Below are 17,773 nucleotides of genomic sequence, written 5' to 3'. Positions count from 1 at the left end.
GAAGAATGCCATGGAAGACGTTTGAGAATGCTCCCAATGGGTCATCTAAAAGGGATTTGAAATGATGCTTCTTGAGTTCAAGATGGGGGTGGTTCTTTATTTCCACCACCATAGGAGTATCGATATTGGATGAATAATCCATGATTTACCAAAGAATTGTTGAAACTAGGGTTTCCATAAACAATAAATACCTAAAGATACTTCTAGATGATGACATTTCCTTTGAATGGATTCTTGCACAAATCACCTTGGACTCTTGAATTTTTAGGAAAATCACTCTTCTGAATGCTCGATCGCTATGTTAAGATAATAACTTAACTTTTCCCTTTTTAGCACCATTAACCCTAATTTTCTAGTATCATAAATGTTGTCGGTAAGTCTAAGTGGATCACATAGTCTCTAAGTGGGTTTTGGTAAATACCTCAAATCTCCTGAGTACCCATCCACAGTCAGAATTCTCTAACTACAGATCTAATCCAAGGTGTTTTCATGATCTTCACTGATTTGCCTACCCCTAAGGCAGAGTTCTTTAGTTGCTGGTTGTTCCTACTTTTGGTGCAGGGCTTGATGGCTCTACCAGTTGTTCTATTAGTTGTGTGTTTGATATCCTTACCCAAATTTTCTCTTGTTATTTATTGATATCTTCTACCTTTTCTTTTCCCTTCTCATCTTATTTTTCATTAGTTATCAGCAGGTTCTTACTCCTGCAATATTTAGTAATATGTCCAATCTTGTTACATGCATAATAGACAATATTGTTCTTCTGAATTTCTTTATTAAACCCTTGATTTTCCTTTGATTTGCATTGGTTAGCCATATGTCCAAATCTACTACATGCATGATATCTTACATTTCCAAGACTGTGACTAATGCATTGTTCTGATTATTCCTATTTCTCCACTGACTTTCTATATGACCATATTTATTGCAAACAAAGTATGTACCATTGAATTTGTGAGCATTAGGTTGTCTTACCAGTGATTTATAGTTCCTACTATTGGCATGATTACACTTCTAGCCGGATGATTGATCTTGTTGTGTAGTGTTAGAGCTTTCTTCTTCTTCATAACCAAGACCTCTCTTGTCATTAGCATCTCTCTGACTCTTCAATAGTTCGTCAAGTTTGGCAGAGTTGGCTTTGAATTTGTCTTCTAATCATTTGCAGTCACTAAGTCATCTCTCATGATTATGATTTGTGTCTCAATTTCTTGTTCATTTTTCTGGGACTGGATCAACTCAAGTCTCCATATGTCATTCTCATGTGTCAGTTTGTTGCATTCATCAGATCTATCCTTCAATGCTTGAGCTAGGTTCTTTGAATTCTTCTTTATGTCTTCAATCTCCTTGCACATTTTCATGGTTAAGGCATGCATCTCATTCTTCAAGATAGTGTTCTCCTAAGTGAGTTTCTAACATTGATCCTTCATAGCATATTCCTCATCACTATTTTGATTTTCCAATTGATCACAAATTTCCTTCCTTTTAGCTTGAACAACTAAAATCTTTCTTTGTAATGAGATGATGTATTCCCTATCTTGCATTAATTCATTCTTCATTTTACTGTTCTCCATCTACTCATTATCAAGATCCTCAAGAGGAAGTTGAAGTTGCTACTGCAAATTGGTTTTCATTGATTCCAAGTTTCAGATCTTCCTCAAGTGGTTAAACTTCTTTTGAGGAACCAACCTCTGATACCAATTATTGGAATCCAAGAACACTGAGAGGGAGGGGGGGGTGTGAATCCGTGTTCTACCAGTAAAACTAATTTTGAGCTTATTGCTTATGAACCAGTTAACAATAAATAAAATTAAGTGAATAAACCATATAACACACAAAGAAGGATACCCATAACACCAATATTTATATGTGGAAATCCCCATAAAGGGAAAAACCATGGTCGGGTTGATACCCATAATATCTATATAGTTGATATCAAGGTATACAAATATTACATAGAGGGGATTGCACATGTAATCAGGCTCACTACCTAGAGCTAACTATTCAAATGTAAGTCTCATTGAACTCATAAAGTGCATTTGACCATGCTAGATAAGTTCCACTTCAACTTCTGTTAATCCTCTCTATGTATCGGTTCACTGATACTCTATTCTTCCATGTTTTGCTATGGGTTGAGACTACACACATGAAACTATGCACAAAAGCTCTCTCTCACTGACCAAAAAGAATACTATCAATCACTGACTAATTCATAACAAACAATGTATTCCAACATACATCATATCCATTGCTAAAAGATCTCCTTAAATACCCTTATAACTTTTGAATATGTTGGCCTCAATGAAGAATTATAACTTGGCGACTATTGGCTCACAAGATATATCATGCATAATCCCGATGACCATGAGGGCCTACACATGCTATCAAAAATTCCATGAAAGAAATTGTTGGGGCCACAAGATATCTTAATTGGGTCCTATCCTTAACCAGGTTCCAAATACATGTTACCAGGATCAAGATTTAACCAGTTGTAAAGAAAAGTGTATATAATGGTTGTGTGTAGTGAATACGGGTTGACCCAAATAAATTAAAATGATAAATCAATGAATCCAGATAGAAAATAATTGCACCTGAAGATGAGATACCATTAATGAAAATCCTAAATATGATTTTCCTTACCATAAGAGTGTCAGTTGCCAACATCAGGCTCGGTTCTAATACTAGCTATGTCCAAGTTTCTATGAGTTTCTTAAGAATGGGGGGAGACAAAAATAGAATGGAGCCAACTTCTTGCCACAAGTGGGAATTGAACAAGGACCTCTGAGAAAAAAATTATGATGTCGGTCTTGTGCCATACCTCAAGAAATTACATGGCCAGGATATGAGGATTGGAGATAAATTTGTGAAGGCTACCATAATGACATCTTTGCTGCCTATGGCATCGAATTCAAAATTGATGAACCCTTTGTAGCTGAGATTACTATCTTATAGATGTAAGGCAAAAATTTCTATAGGGAGAGAAAATTTGTGGAGGAATCCCTTTTAATTTTCTTCGATAAACAAAGTGAAAGAGATAGAGTGACGAAGATGATGAATGAAGTGTTGGTAATATAACAAGGATATTGAGAAGATTGTTGATGATTATGGACATAACTGATTAAGGATGTTCTACTATCTTGATATTATTATTTTGTCATTGATGTCAAGAAATTGATTTTCTAATTCAGTATGATGTTGCCATATCTTAAGAAATATGATATGAAGATTATAAAGAAGTTGGTAAAGACACAGGAAAGAATATGATGAATAAAGGGATAAGTTATTCAATGGGCAACTCTATTGAGTCAGACAATGATGAGATCTTGATGTTTTAGATTGTTTTAACATCATACATATGTTGTAAAATGTAAAGGTTAATACTACACTATGCTATCAGGCAAGGAATCTAGTCGGTAAACCCTAAGGAACCTAGTCGGTAAACCCTAAGGTTATTGTAGTCGGTTAATGAAGATAGAATGTCTACCAAGTAAAGTTTAGTATTCGCCAAGTTGTAACCGAGCTATAATAGAATGCATTAAATGTTTACATGTGATATTTAATGAAAGAAGCTGATGAGCTAGAGTGGATCAATGATTGGCAAGCCGTGGAAGAAGTTTGTTAACAAATCTAAGGCAATGGAAAGTCGGCAAGAAGATCTACAGCTCAGATTGAATTGCATTACCCTAACACAAGTTCCAAGATGATTGTGCAAGTTCTAATGTAGGGTAAAACATTTTTCAAATCGGAAGATACAATGAACTTGGACAAGATTGAAGATCTGATGGCTATGATTGATCATGGGAAATGAGATCAAGGAGATTAAGTGGTTAGATGATTGTTTATAAATAGGAAATTGTTGATAAACAATGTATGCGGGCAAGTGTATGCATAGTGATGCTACATAGTCATTACCGAGCACATAAGCTTGAAGACTTGTTAGAATAACAGAGTATTGATGCCCAGCAGACAAACAAGATTAGTTCTATGTCTAGATTGTGTTGAACAAATAAGAATCTTCTTTAGCATTTTCGATGTAAAGTTGCAGATAGATTGTATTACTATTAGCTTGTGGAAGTAACAGGAAATCTCTTAACCAAGTGGAATTAACAATCTTATAAGTGAATCCTCTAACAAGGTGACATTCTAAATGAGTGTTTGAAATCCTTTGACAAGGTCACTTCTAACAAAGTGAAGATCCTAACAGATTTGAGGGAAATCCCTTAACCGAGTCACATCTAGCAATGTGTTTTGTAATCTTTAATAGGATTGGCTTTTAACCAAGCGTACTCTAGAAGAGTATATTTCTTAGTGGGTCCAAAATATCACAGTGGTTTTCCCCTATTTGGGTTTCCACATTAAATCTGGTGTTATGAGGTTTATATTGTTGATATGCTTTTGAGTTTGCATGTTTGATAGTTTTTATTCTATGACTGATATATGTTACCAAGGTTGAATTTGATGTTTTTATGGATGAATAAGTTTGTATGATTCACCCCACCCTCTCATCTTGTTGGCTATTGGATCTATACTTATATTAAGTATCAAAACTATCAATTGGTATCAGAGCTTTGGACTCTGAAAGGAAAGTTTAAAGGCACTTGAGTTAAAGATCCAAAGATGTATAAGAGGGATGCACCTAAGCTGAATAAGTCAAGTTTCTCGACATGGTAGAAAAGGATGAAGCTACATCTATTAGGAGTTGGAGAATATGCTATATACTATCTGGAGAATGATTTTGTTGCATCGAGCACCTATCCATTGACTATGGAAGAGATAAAGGCAAAGCAAGAACACATTCAAGTAATGATTGAAATAACATCTGCATTGATTGATTATGAGTTTAATGATCTAGAAGGCTGCAATGATGCGAAGGCTATGTGGAGTAAGCTCATATCTATATATGGAGGAGATGAACATCTTCAAAGAGCAAAAGTTGATAGTCTAAGAGGACAACTTGAATCTATGAGGATGAATGAAGGTGAGAACATAACCCAGTTTAGTACAAGACTAAAGGAGATTGTAAATCAAATCAAGGGAGCAGGAGGAATTGTTGAAGAAAAGGATGTGACAAGTAAGTTGTTAAGAACCCTTCTACCTGCTTATGCAATCCAAGTCTCTGTAATCAATGAATTGAGGTTTATACCAAATATGCCAGTTTCCTTGGATGCTACTATTGGTAAGCTACATGCATTTGAGTTAAGTAATTTTGATAACAATGGGACATCGGTAAATAAAGTTGAATCTGCATTTAGTTCTTTTCATTTGAATGAATCTAATGATTACAATGAAAGCAAGTATAAGTACTCTGGAGGAGATCATAGTGGAGCAAGTGAAAGATTTTGGAAGAACATGGAGGAGGTACACAAACTGTATGAAGAAATCAAAAAGCAAGAAGAGTTTGAAGCACTATTGGCCAAAAGGTTACCAAGAGGCAAAGGTAAGTATAAGGGAAAACTACCCTTGAAATGTTTCAATTGTGACAAGATTGGACATATGGCTTCTAACTGTCTTGACAAAGATTTCACCGAAAAGAGAGATTACTGAGATGACAGACAAAAAAATAATCATTACAAAGGTCACCGAGACTTCAAAAGAAGAGATAGAAAGACCTGCTTAATTGCTAATGAGGAATCTGAAGATGATAAATCAGATGAGACTGATATAGAGGAAGTTGTTTATGTGGCTATCAAGGATGGATCAGATGAAGAAAGGTATGAAGAAAAATCCCTAATATCTCACATAAACAATAATGATTCTTGGATTAAAGATAGTGGATGCTCACATCATATGACAAGAGATAAACACAAGTTTGTTATGTTAGAAGATTATGATGGAGGCTATGTTAGATTTGGTAATGATGCACCATGTCTGGTAAGAGGTAAAGGATCCATAACACTTCTTGACAAAGCAAGATGCAATGATGTTTATTGGGTTGAAGGTTTAAAATATAATTTATTGAGTGTAGCATAGCTAAACAACACAAGTTACTAAATAGAATTTTAGAAAGGAATTATCAAAGTTCATGACAAGAATGGAAAGTTAGCTGCTACCGGGACACAAACAAAAGGTAATATGTTTCACCTTGACTCAACTCACAACAAGTGCTTGCATGCAAAGATTGATAACACCTGGTTATGGCATAAAAGGTTTTGTCATGTTAATTTTGATAATCTGATCAAGATAAGTAAGAAGCACAGAGTAAGAGGTCTACCAAGTCTTGAAAAACCTAAGAATGCTATATGCCGAGGATGCCAAATGGGCAAGATGACAAGATCCAGCTTTACAAGTAAGTCTTACACTTCTAAGGGAATTTTAGATCTTGTGCACACTGATCTTTGTGGTCCTATGAAAGTTCAAAGTTATTATGGTGATAAGTATTTCATATTATTTGTGGATGATTATTCAAGGATGATGTCAGTAATGTTTTTAAAAGAAAAATTAGAAGCTTTTCAAATGTTTAAATGGTACAAGGCTAGAGTTGAAAATGAAACAGGAAGACAACTAAAATGTCTTAGATCAGATAGAGGAGGAGAGTTCACATCTGATGAATTCAACCAATTTTGCAATGATCATGGTATTAAAGGATAAGTCTTTGCACTGAGGACTCCACAGAAGAATGGAATAGCTGAAAGAAGAAATGGATCTATTGTGGATTGTGCTAGAACACTGATGATTGAGAAGAAGGTTCCACAAACATTTTGGAGAGAAGCAATAAGTACAGCTGTTTACACCTTGAACCGAGTTCAATTGAAGAAAGGTACTTTGAAGACACCTTATGAAATCTGGTATGGCAAGAAACCTAATGTAAGTTATTTTAAGATCTTTGGAAGCAAATGCTATGTTCATAAAGATGATAGAAATGGCAAGTTTGATTAGAAAAGTGAAGAAGGAACATTTCTAGGATATTCCTCTAGAAGCAAAGCATTTGAATGTCTGATCAAATCATCTAACAAAATAGTAGAAAGTGCAAATGTGAAAATTGATGAATTTGTAGAAAGAACTGATGACAGGAATTCCAAAGAACTAGAAGACTATGATGAATTTGTCTATGTGCAATCGAAAAGTCCTACAGAGATAACTATTGAAGGAAATGAGGAAGATATCCAGTTACCGAGTGATGAAGAGGATCATACAGAGCCTACTGAGCCTGTATTAGCCAAATATGTCAAAAGACATCATGTACCAAGTCAGATTATAGGAGATAAGAATGATCCAGTGATTACAAGGAACAAATTGAGATAGAACACATGTTTGATATCTGAATTTGAACTGAGAAGAGTGAAAGAGGCATTTAACAATGAAGATTGGATAAATGCTATGACTGAAGAGATTGATCAAATCAAGAAGAATGACACATGGACACTAGTCCCAAGACCTAAGGACAAAAATGTAATCAATACAAAGTGGATCTTCAGAAACAAGGTAAATGAAAAAGGAAAGGTCATTCGGAACAAAGCAAGATTGGTTTGCAAAGGTTATGCCCAAGAAGAAGGAATTGATTATGGTGAGACTTTTGCACCTGTTGCCAAACTTGAAGGAGTTAGAACATTGTTGGCATATGCTGCTTTCAAAAACTTCAAGGTATATCAAATGGATGTCAAATCTACATTTCTGAATGGAATATTAGAAGAAGAAGTTTTCATTGAACAACTTGAAGGATTTGTTGAAGACAATAATAAAGATCAGGTATGTAAATTGAACAAAGCTTTATATGGTCTGAAATAAGCACCTAGAGCATGGTATGAAAGACTGCACTCTTATTTGATTAAGACTGGTTTTATAAGGACAAGTGAGAATAGCAACATGTACATGAAGAATGATGAAAATAGAATACTAATCTCAACCATATTTGTTGATGATATTATATTTTGTGGAAATGACTCTTTATGCAAAAACTTTGGTAATGAAATGAGCAAAGAATTTGAGATGTTATTAATCGGTGGGATAAAGTATTTTATAGGTTTACAAATACTGCAAATGAAAAATGAAATTTTTATTACTCAATCCAAATACACAAAGGAAATCTTGAAGAAATTTGGAATAGAGGATTCAAAGCTAGTAAGTACTTCTATGACTACAAACTGCAAACTATCAAAGAATGATGAATTTGCATTTGTTGATGAGACACTCTACCGATCCATGATTGGAAAACTACAATATGTTGTTCACAGTAGGCCTGATATAGCACATGCAGTAGGTATTGTTGCAAGATTCTTTGCAGATCCTAAGGAAATACACATGACAGCAATCAAAAGAATTTTTAGATACTTGAAAGGCACTGAAGATTATGGCTTAGTATATCAGAAATGAAATGATTTTGATTTTAAAGTCTATACTGATGCTGATTGGGTAAGCAACATTGATGACAGAAAAAGCACAAGTGGAGGAGCTTTCTTCTTACGAGAAAGACTAGTGAGTTGGCTTAGCAAGAAACAAAGATGTGTTTCTCAATCAACAGCCAAAGCTGAATATGTTGCTGCAGCACTGAATTGTACCAATATTGCATGGATCAAACAATTGTTGGAAGGTATAAATGAGAAAGTTATCAAGCCAGTAACTATATTCTATGACAATACTAGTCCCATTAATATTTCAAAGAACCCTGTTATGTACTCTAAGACAAAGCACATATCTATCAAATATCATTATCTTAGAGAAGAAGCTCATGAAAAGAAAGTGGTGTTGGAATATGTTAACACAAAGGAAAAAATAGTTGATATCTTCACCAAGCCACTACCAAAGGACACTTTTGAATATCTCAGAAGTAAGTTAGGGGTCCTACCCCTATCTCTTACTCATTGATCGAGTTCGGTGAAAGCATCACTTTGATGAATCTATTGAATATCTTTTAGGGAGATGATGCTAGAGTGATACACTTTAAGAATGCTTTTCTGAAAGTGTACTGGGACAATATTGAGATAATATAGACAATGATATAGGGGATAGGAATTGTAAACAAATGCTCTGACCGAGACTCGGTTGATACACAAAAGCAGGGAATAACTTCTTATAGAAACAACTTATGTTTTAGTTCTTTTCTTTTTGGCATTGTTGTCAAAGGCAGAGAAGAATACCAAAGGGGGGGAAGACTACCCAAGGGGGAGAAGACCTAACCAAGGGGGAGAAGACTAAAGGAGGAGAAGACTTGAGAAGATTGAGAGAAAACCAGAAGAGAAGTCTGATGTATGGGGGAGAGCATTTCAGCATTTTAGAATCACAGCAATCTGAATTCTTAATGGTCAAATCAATTGGTTTTGCCATCAATGCCAAAGGGGGAGATTGTTGGCAATATAACAAGGATATTGAGAAGGTTGTTGATGATTATGGACATAACTGATTAAAGATGTTTTATTGTCTTGATATTATTATTTTGTCATTGATGTCAAGAAATTGATTTTCTAATTCAGTATGATGTTGCCATATCTTAAGAAATATGATATGAAGATTATAAAGAAGTCGGTAAAGGCATAGGAAAGAATATGATGAATAAAGGGATAAGTTATTCAATGGGCAACTCTACCGAGTCAGACAATGATGAGATCTTGATGTTTTAGATTGTTTTAACATCATACATATGTTGTAAAATGTAAAGGTTAATACTACACTATGTTATCAAGCAAGGAATCTAGTCGGTAAACCCTAAGGAACCTAGTCGGTAAACCCTAAGGTTATCGTAGTCAGTTAATGAAGACAGAATGTCTACCGAGTAAAGTTTAGTATTCACCGAGTTGTAACCAAGCTATAATAGAATGCATTAAATGTTTACATGTGATATTTAATGAAAGAAGCTGATGAGCTAGAGCAGATCAATGATTGGCAAGCCATGGAAGAAGTTTGTTAACAAATCTAAGGCAATGGAAAGTTGGCAAGAAGATCTATAGCTCAGATTGAACCGCATTACCCTAACACAAGTTCCAAGATGATTGTACAAGTTCTGAGGTAGGGTAAAACATTTTTCAGATCGTAAGATACAATGAACCTGGACAAGATTGAAGATCTGATGGCTATGATTGATCATGGGAAATGAGATCAAGGAGATTAAGTGGTTAAATGATTTTTTATAAATAGGAAACTGTTGATAAACAATGTATGCAAGCAAGTGAATGCACAGGGATGCTACATAGTGATTACCGAGCACAGAATCTTGAAGACCTATTAGAATAACAGAGTATTGATGCCCAACAGATAGACAAGATTAGTTCTATGTCTAGATTGTGTTGAACAAATAAGAATCTGCTTTAGCATTTTAGATTTAAAGTTGCAAATAGATTGTATTACTGTTAGCTTGTGGAAGTAACAGGAAATCTCTTAACTGAGTGGACTTAACAGTCTTATAGGTAAATCCTCTAACAAGGTGACATTCTAAATGAGTGTTTGAAATCCTTTGACAAGGTCACTTCTAACAATGTGAAGATCCTAACAGATTTGAGGGAAATCCCTTAGTCGGGTCACATCTAGAAATGTGTTTTGTAATCTTTAACATGATTGGCTTTTAACCAAGCATACTCTAGAAGAGTCTATTTCTTAGTGGGTCCGGAATCCCACAGTAGTTTTTCCCTATTTGGGTTTCCATGTTAAATCTGGTGTTATGAGGTTTATATTGTTCATATGCTTTTGAGTTTGCATGTTTGACAATTTTTACTCTATGACTAATATATGTTACTGAGGTTGAATCTGATGTTTTTATGGATGAATAAGTTTGCATGATTCACCCCCCCCTATCGTCTTGTTGGCTATTGGATCTGTACTTATATTAAGTATCAGAACTATCATGAAGGATATAATAGGAAAGACCTTATTTCACTTTGGGAAGACATGGATGAAGTCAAAATGAGGTACATAACTCTCGATGACCATTTTTCTAGCATTTTTTCTTACCATTTTATGACTCTAAATCACTTTAGGCATGATAGAAGAATTTCCTTTCTTTTTTATTTGTTGTCCTCTCTTGACCATAGTTTAGCAAATCATGTCAAGCATAGTGAGAACCATGTTTTGTACAAGAGTTTAATTGTTCTTTTTATGGAATATGTTAAAGCATGCAACATTAAACCCTCTCCTATTGCAAAAACCCATAAATCTTTGGTTAGCCCTGATGTGCAATTGGTCTCTGACATTGAGATTGATGAGGAGGGTAGGGGAGGTCTCACCAAGACCTAGCACAATCTTAAGGTGTTAGAGGATCTTGGTTATTTCCCTTCTAAGGAAGAGGCCCCCCAACAAAAAATTACTCCCAACACTAGTAGCAATAGAAGAAACAAACACCCTAGATTTGTAGCTAGTATGTTTAAAACCCCCACTTCTAAGCCTTAATAACTAGGCCCAGCAAGCATGAAAAAAGATAAAGTGGGAAAAAAAGGGGATTAAAAGCGTGAAGGAGAAGAATAAATAAAATTGGACATCAGTCCTAGTGTGGGCCAAGTGGACTCAGGGGAAAGAAAAAGACATGGACTTTGAGGTTCTCCTAGAAAACTCCACTAATAGCCAAGAAAAATGATTTCACTAGATTACCAATGAAATTATTTTCTTAAAATAGGGCATTAATAACATGATCAAAACTTTCACTAAGAATCCTATGCTAGACATGACTGATAAGATCCTCAGAATGACTCAAAAACTCATAGAGGATGTCAAAGTTATGAAAACTAAACGCAAGTCAAGGATTGCTCATCTGGAGAAAAGAATGGAGAAACTCAAGGTTAACCTAAGGAACCTGGTTGAAATAAGAAAATAAGCCATGAGGAGTAATGTAGAAGGTCTGAAAAAGGTTAACGAGATGATTGTCATCCAAAAAGACCAACCAATTAACAAGGTTCCATCTTCAATTTCCAAGCTAAAAAAGAAGAATTTCAATCCAAGTTCTCAAGGGGAAGACATGCAGGTTACAACGAGACCCTCTACCAGAACAAGATGAAAAAACCAGGAGAGGAGAGCCACAAGATTCATAATGCAACAACTCAAGGAAATCAATAAGATTATATTATAGAAGAACTCTAAGTTCATGCATTCTCTTGGTTAGTTTTTTGTTGTTTGTGTTGCTAGTGTCCCTATTAGGTTTGGTGTTGTGGGGCAATTCCCCTATTTTTTTTGTTGTTTAGCTTTTCGTTTTGGATTGCTTCACTACTATTTTGATTTTTTTATGTATGGATTTAGGTTTTAGGTCCCTATAAAACCCGTTTATCTTAATGAAAACCAATAATTTCAGAAGTTGCAAAAAAATATTTAACCTAGAGCCAATAAGAGTCATTGCTGATTTTAATAACTTACAAAATTTATAATACTCAAGAATAAGTGTAATAAATAAGTAAAATCCATATGAGAATTTTGGGTTGCCATCTTGAGGCCACATGTTTTAAGACATTTCCTGAACTATATCTAAATGAGGCAAGATGGGGAGGTCAAAGTTTAAAAATTCCAAGGAGGAGGAGCTCTGTAAGAAGTGGTGCCACTGACTCTTGTTTTAACTTCAATAGACATTGCACATAATTGCTAGATTTGAGATGACATCTTCTAGAAGGTCTACTGGATTCCATGATTCCCCCCCCAAAAAAAGAAACATTGTTTGCAAGATTCTCTCACTTTGCTAATCAATTCAAGATCTTAGAGATCATTTAAATCTTCACCATTAAATTTATAAGAAAACTGTGAAATATAAATAATAGGAAAATCAACATTCTCCACGTTGGTTTGAAGCGACATGATCAGAATCACAAGAGAAAAAGTACAAAGATCTAATTCTTAAGTCATGTATTGGGGAATGAAGATGAAATATTTAGGAATATAAATAAATAATCACTAAGAAAACTATGGTGATGGAGATTATACCTATAAATTTTAAAGCCATTTTGTGCATGCCTTGCAAATATTACACCCCCACTTGATAAGAAATTATGCCAAGTAGTTGTGTTAAACCACTTATATGTTTGCCCTTATTTATCAATGGTGGACTGGAGCTTCACTACCACTTACCTTGTCATCTCCCCATATACATGTTGCTACAACCATAAACATGAGGGCAAAGGAATGAATAGTGGTAGAGAAAAAAAATCCAACACTATCCACCTCTCTCTACATGAAAGAAATATAAATCTTTATTTGCCAATTGTCCATTTCACCTGCATCCTCTTGCATTTTTTTATCTGCACCCTCTTCACCTTAGTTCAAGCCCTTACAAATGAAAGATCCAAACATGGGCATTTAATGCATGTGTGTGATGCAAATATAGCTTCTTGTCTAATGGAGAAGGCATAATACAAAAAAATCGGCAAGAGACTATGAGAGTATACACAACTCTATATTCTATGAGAATTCTCTACATGTAAATGAGTATACAAGATTTCAAAGCAGAGTCAAGGAATCTTGGATTATGAACAAATTCCATCTAGTCCTCAAAAGGATTATAAACAAATGCCATATGATGCTCGAAACCCTATAACCCTGCAATGCACTAACAGAGATATAGATTTTTGTGCATTCTTTGGTATTGATATATGGGCTAGTAATTTGAAATGCCAATTAGATGATTGCAACTCATCCTACAACCCTTCATTGACATCCTACAATCGAACAATAGCATGCAAAAAATTCAAAGTAATATAATGACTTAAACAACAAGCAAGTTCACTTAAGTAAGAAGAAAATTTATAAAAAATATCAAAAAAAACTCAAATCTGATTGGCTGTTGACATTCTATTTAATCACTATTTAATTTTTAAGTCTCCCCTATAGTTTCTTGCCATGCTAGGAACTAACATGAAAATAAATAGAATCCATTGTTTAGGTCATGGGCAATCAAACCATACCCATGTCTCCTTAATTTTTAGAAATTTCAGACCTTGTTGCAAGCAACCATATTGTACTTCTAATAAGTGTAGTTATTTTTAGATAATATTAGGAACAAGCAATTTAATATGATTTGTAATTATGAAATTAATCGTTTTAGAAACAACTTTACTTTAATTATTAAAAATTAATAATTAGATTTAGTAATAATGTTAGAGTTTGTTATATTAGGAATGTTGTCTTAGTCCAGTCTTTAGATTAATCAACAAGTCTACAGAAAAGTCAAATAATTATACAAACTTTCTAATATATTTTTGATAAATATTAATGTCAACTGATACTATCAAACATAATAACACAAATCAATATAATATAACATAATTCATACTTTCTTTTTTGCACCAGTGATGGCGAGCGCAAGCAAGAGCGGGTTGAGGGCTAGGGTTTCTACCACCGGTGAAGAAGCTGCAGGGGAGGATAATGAGGAAGATGGAAATGGATTTAATGTTGAAGCGACTGTGGCTGAGGTGGGTGCTGGTCTGTCGTGGGCTTCAGTTGATACCAAAGCTCCTCTTGAGCCTTGTTTTTCTTGTGGCCACTCTCTGCTCCCTCTTGGTCTTTCAGAGCGTGATGGTGGTGGCAGAGATGGTGCTCCTGGTGGTGTGGCGATGATGGGGATTGTAAGTCGGCTATCTTTTCCTCTTCGGCTGAAGGCAATGGGTTTCTTCTTGGCGAGTCGGTTGGTTTGGAAAGGGTCGGTTTGGTCAGATCCTGCGTTTGGTGGTGTGCCCCTCTGGGTTTGGATACCCACCCTCGTTGGCAAGGTTGCCTAGCTTCTCTCCTCAGCTCTGCAGACCTCCTTCTTAGAGGCTGCATCTATTATCTCTAGGCTAGCTATGGTTGGATTTGTTGCATCTTTCAGAAGGCCCTTCCTTTGATTTGGGACCCAGGTGGATCTTTAGCAACATGGTTCTTTCTTAGGTTTGTGTGCTCTCCCCTCGCCTTGGGTTGTCTTCTTTCCTTGAGGTGGGATTTTCTGTTTGATGTTTCTTTTCTCCTCATGGCGACAATGTCTTTTTGTAGAACATTGGTTCAAGGCCATGAGGGTGGTGATGTACTATTTTCTTTGGGTGCCCTTTTCCCTCTTTCTTTTGATTGATTTGGAAGGTCCTTTGGGGTTTCTTTTAATTCTTTTTGGTACTGTTCTTTTTTGGAGTTTGTTGGAAGATTTGATGATGGGTTGTCTTCTTAGACCTAGTCTGTTTTTTCTTGCAATATCTCTTGGCCTGCCCTCTCTTGCAACTTGAGTTCTCTTCAGTTAGTCTTATTGAGGTGGCTCTTCCCTCTCTAATGGTGGAGATGGAAGGTTTTGGAGATAACCTCCCTCCTATAAAGGTGGAGCTGGTTGTTGTCCATTATAAAACCCAATTTGAAGGTTAAGGGAGTCTTTCAAAACCCTCATCTTTGGCTACATGCTGATAGTTTTGAAGGGCCCATCTTAGTTTGTGTTTGTCTTTGGTGGCTAGGCCTTTGTTTCTTGATGTTTCTACATGTGGTTGTGCTATCTTTTGGCTCGCATAGCACAAAACCAGTACAAAACTCATTGTTTGGGTTTTTGGGTCCTTCTCAAAACATATTTTTCCCTTAATCAAAAACATAATTCATACTCAATTTGAAAATCATACAAGTGTTCTTAAATTCTTGTAAACAAAGATTAAAGCTTAAACAATACAAGAGAAAATCTAATTTGTTTCATACTATTAATTTGTAATCCTAAATTTTCTTTTTTATTATAAACTGGCAAACATATGCTAATTAATTACAAAATCATCATTTGGTATTATTTTTTTATATTCTTAACAACTAATAAATTTAAGACATTATAAATTATAATAAAAAAATTATTTATTTGATTCCAAAACATTTGATCAATCATTGCTTTAGGATCTATGTGCTCTTCCTTGAAATATAATAAAAATATAGTTCATATAAAAAAAAATCATCATTTCGTATTGATTGTTTATATTCCTACCAACCAATAAATTTAACACTTTAGAATTTACAATAGCAAATATGTATTTGTTTCCAAAACATTTGATTAATCATTTGTTCAGGACCTATGTGTTCTTCCTTGGAATATAGTTAAAATTATAATTCATATAATAAAAACAAGAAGTAAACATTTTATTCTTAATGAGATAGTTTAATCTCATACAAATTTCTAAATATTAATTTGCAATCCACTAACATTGTATATGTTATTTTAAAGGATTCTATTTATGCTATGATAGAAAACCAATTAACTGTAACAAGAAAACTAATATGTTGTTAGATGTACATCTAAAGGCTAGGATGATCATGGATAACTTTTATATTTATTTTATTTACTTCAAAATTATTTTTTTCAATTTAAAACTATTTATCAATTATTTATTTTAGTTGTATTATTTATATTTTATTTTTTATTTTTTATATGTTAAACAAATTATTAAATTTTTTGTATTAAGCATCATATAAACAATAGTTACAAAAATTGAGAGTTTAGGCTGGAAAACTTGCAGCCAACTAAAGAGTTAAAACATAAGTTGTAAGAGCTATATGAGGCAGAGCTCAATACATGATATACAATCATTTACATAAAAACTGAATTACAAAATTACACGAGCATCACAGGGTGTACAAAATGTCTATAATATTAAAAAATAAAAAATAAATATTAATATATATATAGATATACATATTGAGGCAAATGCTAAGTGCAAATATATTAGATTAGATATAAAAGTATTCAGAAAGTACATAAAAGTAATAGAAAACAAAACTAGATGTAGAATGAACAAAGAAAAAATGTAGAGAAGAAGATCAATGCGCAACAACTATCACAGAAGGACAAAAATATAGTGCTGAATAGTGTGAATATAACCATCGAGTCAAAAATGATAGCATAAAACATTATTATTAGTTTGTACTATAGTAGAAACTAATAATGTCTAGAGACATTCTATAATGACAGTAAGGGATGGAATGAAATCATGGGTTCAGTGTGTTAATGTTAATTTTTATAAATTTTTTTAAAATTTTTTTTTTAATTATGATAAGAAGTTTTAAATTTAAATATAAAAAACTAAGTGTCAATTATCAAATAAAAAACAATGTAGATACAATATAATTAAAATAATTAAAATTTACTAAATAAATTTAAAATGAAATAAAATAATTTTAAGATAAATAAAATAATTTCAATTAATATCTATACTAGTAAAATAGAATAATAATCTTACATATTGGATATTTTAACGTGAGGAGAACTTGCTTATAGTTAAACAATATGTAATGAATAGATTATAATTAGGGAATAAGGATTGGAATGAGGGTTTAGGTTAATTTTTATATTATTAAATTTAATAATGATAATTAAAATTATATATCTGTGTGTTTATTTATTTATAGAAATTTTAAAAAGATTTAGAATTTGTTAAATATTTGTTTGGTGGATGTGTAAAATAAATTTGATATAAAAATTTAAACATACTAAATATTATTTTAACATGCCTAAAAAATTCATTCAATTAGTCTATCCATAAAAAAAAAACATCATGCATCTTAACTTTATAATCATGCATATTTAATATTTTAGCTTGAGGATAAAATGCTTATAGTTAAACAATACATAATGAGTAGATTATAATTAGGGAATAAGGATTGTAATGAAGTTAAGATTCAATTAGAGTAATCATTTCACTTGGGGTTAGGATTTGGGTTAGATTTGGGGCTCATCAAATATAGATATGATTAAATTAGGGTTAGTAGTATTTAGTGTAATAACACAGTGAAGTAAGAGACAATAATGGTAATAATATATATTTAATATATTTTCTTGAGGATAACATGCTTATAGTTAAACAATATACAATGAGTATATTATAACTAGGGGGATTGGAATGAGGGTTTTATTCAATTAGAATAATCATTTCACTTGGAGTTAAGGTTTGGG

Source organism: Cryptomeria japonica, chromosome 9, assembly GCF_030272615.1.
Source record: "Cryptomeria japonica chromosome 9, Sugi_1.0, whole genome shotgun sequence".
NCBI classification, from domain to species: Eukaryota; Viridiplantae; Streptophyta; class Pinopsida; order Cupressales; family Cupressaceae; genus Cryptomeria; species Cryptomeria japonica.
This window is presented reverse-complemented; position numbering follows the sequence as displayed.